Source organism: Arachis ipaensis, chromosome B6, assembly GCF_059453495.1.
Source record: "Arachis ipaensis isolate K30076 ecotype BB chromosome B6, ASM5945349v1, whole genome shotgun sequence".
Classification (NCBI taxonomy): Eukaryota; Viridiplantae; Streptophyta; class Magnoliopsida; order Fabales; family Fabaceae; genus Arachis; species Arachis ipaensis.
This window is the reverse complement of record NC_142441.1, coordinates 110998288-111002585: the sequence shown is the minus strand read 5'-3', so window position 1 is coordinate 111002585 and position 4298 is coordinate 110998288. Positions and strand designations below refer to the sequence as shown.

The 4298-nt window shown below is 36.1% G+C and overlaps 1 non-coding gene across 1 annotated transcript; it reads left to right on the top strand.

Moving 5' to 3' along the window:
• Positions 1 to 309: 309 nt before the first annotated feature.
• On the top strand, positions 310 to 417 carry LOC148562306 (small nucleolar RNA R71). Its single transcript, XR_015886973.1, has one exon. It is a non-coding gene; the product is annotated as a small nucleolar RNA R71 (small nucleolar RNA).
• The last annotated feature ends 3881 nt before the right edge of the window (positions 418 to 4298 follow it).

Here is a 4298-nt window from a genome sequence, read left to right as displayed (position 1 = left end):
GGATGCAGCTTGCACTCCATTCAGACTCTGAGAAATCATATTGACTAGCTGAGTCAATATTTTGTTCTGAGCCAATATGGCATTCAGAGTATCAACTTCAAGAACTCCCTTCTTCATAGGCGTCCCATTATTCACAGGATTCCTTTCAGAAGTGTACATGAACTGGTTATTTGCAACCATGTCAATGAGTTCTTGAGCTTCTGCAGGCATTTTCTTTAGGTGAATGGATCCACCTGCAGAAGTATCCAATGACATCTTTGATAGCTCAGATAAACCATCATAGAATATATCCAGGATGGTCCATTCTGAAAGCATGTCAGAAGGACAATTTTTGGTCAACTGTTTGTATCTTTCCCAAGCTTCATAGAGGGATTCACCATCTTTTTGTTTGAAGGTTTGAACATCCACTCTAAGCTTGCTCAGCTTTTGAGGAGGAAAGAACTTGGCTAAGAAAGCCGTGACCAGCTTATCCCAAGAGTTCAGGCTATCTTTAGGTTGAGAGTCCAACCATATTCTAGCTCTGTCTCTTACAGCAAATGGGAAAAGCATGAGCCTGTAGACTTCAGGATCTACTCCATTAGTCTTAACAGTATCACATATCTGCAAGAATTCAGTTAAGAACTGAAAAGGATCTTCAGATGGAAGTCCATGAAACTTGCAGTTCTGCTGCATCAGAGAAACTAATTGAGGTTTCAGCTCAAAGTTGTTTGCTCCAATGGCAGGAATGGAGATGCTTCTTCCATGTAAATTGGAATTTGGTGCAGTAAAGTCACCAAGCATTCTCCTTGCATTGTTGTTGGGTTCGGCTGCCATCTCCTTTACTTGTTCGAAATTTTCAATCAAGTTGTCTCTGGATTGTTGTAATTTGGCTTCCCTTAGTTTTCTCTTCAGAGTCCTTTCAGGTTCTGGATCAGCTTCAACAAGAATGCCTTTTTCTCTATCCCTGCTCATAAGAAAGAGAAGAGAAAAAGAAAAGAAGAAGAAAATCTGAACTCAGAGAGAGAGAGGGTTCGGATTTTTGGTGATGTGAGGAAGAGATGTTAGTAGATGAATAAATAAATAGAAGGAGATGAGGGAGAAGGATTTTCAAAAATAATTTTTGAAAAAGAGTTAGTGATTTTCGAAAATAGTTTTGAAAAAGGTTAGTAGTTTTTCGAAAATTCAAAAAAAAAATTATTAGTTAATTAAAAAGAAATTTTTGAAAAAAGGGGGGAGATATTTTCGAAAATTAGAGAGAGAGAGAGTTAGTTAGGTGGTTTTGAAAAAGATAAGAAACAAACAAAAAGTTAGTTAGTTAGTTGAAACAAATTTTGAAAATCAATTTTGAAAAGATAAGAAGATAGGAAGATATTTTTTGAAAAGATATGATTGAAATTAGTTTTTGAAAAAGATTTGATTTTTAAAATCTCAATTAATGACTTGATTCACAAGAAATCACAAGATATGATTCTAGAACTTAAAGTTTGAATCTTTCTTAACAAGTAAGTAACAAACTTGAAATTTTTGAATCAAAACATTAATTGATTATGTTATTTTCGAAAATTTGATATAAAAATAAGAAAAATATTTTTGGAATTTTCGAAAATAACTAAGAAATTTGAAAAAGATTTGATTTTTGAAAAAGATTTTGAAAAAGATGAGATTTTTAAATTGAAAATTTGATTTGACTCATAAAAACAACTAGATTTTTAAAAATTTTTGAAAAAGTCAAATCTAATTTTCGAAATTTTAAGAGAGAAAAAGGTAAAGATATTTTTTTTATTTTTAAATTTTTAATAATGAGAGAGAAAAACAAGTAAAATGATGCAATGCATGAAATTTTTAGATCAAAACAATGAATGCATGCAAGAATGCTATGAATGTCAAGATGAACACCAAGAACATGTTTTTGAAAAATTTTTAATGCAAAGAAAACGTGCAAGACACCAACCTTAGAATTCTTTAATGCTTAGGCACTAAGAAGTCAAGAATGCATATGAAAAACAAGAAAAGACACAAAACATGCAAATGCAAAGATCAAACAAGAAGACTTACTAAGAACAACTTGAAGATCATGAAGAACACTATGAATGCATTAGAATTTTCGAAAAATGAAAGATGCACATGCAATTGACACCAAACTTATAACATGACTCAAGACTCAAACAAGAAATAGAGAAATATTTTTTATTTTTATGATTTTCTAATTTTTTTGGATTTTTTTTTCGAAAATTAATATGAAAAAAAAAATAAGGATTGCAAAATTTTTAATATGAATTCCAGGAATCTTGCCATGTTAGTCTAAAGCTTCAGTCCAGGAATTAGACATGGCTCATCAGCCAGCCAAGCTTTCAATGAAAGCTCCGGTCCAAAACACTAGACATGGCCAATGGCCAGCCAAGCTTTAGCATGTAAATCAGGAACAGCAGCAGGTGGATTAACAACAACTAGCTTGCTCTTGATAACAAATTGCAAGCCTCAGTCCAAATGAATTTAGACATGGCTTTACAGCCAGCCAGGCTTCGCATGCTTCGTGAAACACTAGAATTCATTCTTAAAAATTCTGAAGAAAAATTGAGTTTTGAAAACATTATTTTTTTTTTTTCGAAAACACAAGAAAAAATTTTTGAAAGAATTTTGAAAAATTTTTGAAAATAAAACAAAAAGAAAATTACCTAATCTGAGCAACAAGATGAACCGTCAGTTGTCCAAACTCAAACAATCCCCGGCAACGGCGCCAAAAACTTGGTATGCGAAATTGCTACTCAGGTTGTGAATTGTTGTTCGAAATTGATTCCCTGGCAATGGCACCAAAAACGGATGCACAGAACCATGGTCTAAACATATCTTCACAACTTCGCATAACTAACCAGCAAGTGCACTGAGTCGTCCAAGTAATACCTTACGTGAGTAAGGGTCGAATCCCACGGAGATTGTCGGTATGAAGCAAGCTATGGTCACCTTGTAAATCTCAGTCAGGCGGATATCAAATGGTTATAGAGTTTTCGAAAATAATATAATAAAATAGAGATAGAAATACTTATGTAATTCATTGGTGAGAATTTCAGATAAGCGAATGGAGATGCTTTCGTTCCTCTGAACCTCTGCTTTCCTGCTATCTTCATCCAATCAGTCTTACTCCTTTCCATGGCTGGCTTTATGTGATACATCACCATTGTCAATGGCTACTTTCGGTCTTCTCTCGGGAAAATGATCCAAATGCCCTATCATGGCATGGCTAATCGTATGGAGGCATCACCCTTGTCAATGGCTTCATCTTATCCTCTCAGTGAAAATGGTCAACGCACCCTGTCACGGCACGGCTATTCATCTGTCGGTTCTCGATCATGCTGGAATAGGATTTACTATCCTTTTGCGTCTGTCACTAATGCCCCGCAATCGCGAGTTTGGAGCTCGTCACAGTCATTCATTCATTGAATCCTACTCGGAATACCACATACAAGGTTTAGACTTTCCGGATTCTCTTGAATGCCGCCATCATTCTAGCTTACACCACGAAGATTCTAATTAAGAGATCTAAGAGATACTCATTCAGTCGACGGTAGAACGGAAGTGGTTGTCAGGCACGCGTTCATAGGGAATGATGATGATTGTCACGTTCATCACATTCAGATTGAAGTACGAATGAATATCTTAGAAGCGAAACAAGATGAATTGAATAGAAAACAGTAGTACTTTGCATTAATCTTTGAGGAACAGCAGAGCTCCACACCTTAATCTATGGAGTGTAGAAACTCTACCGTTGAAAATACATAAGTGAGAGTCCAGGCATGGCCGAGAGGCCAGCCCTTAAACGTGATCTAAGATAGCATATAACTGATCAAAGATACCTAATACAATAGTAAAAGGTCCTATTTATAATAAACTAGCTACTAGGGTTTACAAAAGTAAGTAATTGATGCATAAATCCACTTCCGGGGCCCACTTGGTGTGTGCTTGGGCTGAGCTTTGAGTGTTGCACGTGTAGAGGTCCTTCTTAGAGTTGAACGCCAGCTTTTGTGCCAGTTTGGGCGTTCAACTCTAGTTTTGGCTCCTTTTCTGGCGCTGGACGCCAGATTTGGGTAGAAAGCTGGCGTTGAACGCCAGTTTAAGTCATCTATTCTTGGCCAAAGTATGGACTATTATATATTTCTGGAAAGCACTGGATGTCTACTTTCCAATGCAATTGGAAGCGCTCCATTTCGAGTTCTGTAGCTCCAGAAAATCCACTTTGAGTGCAGGGAGGTCAGAATCCAACAACATCAGCAGTCCTTCTTCAACCTCTGAATCTGATTTCTGCTCAAGTCCCTCAATTTCAG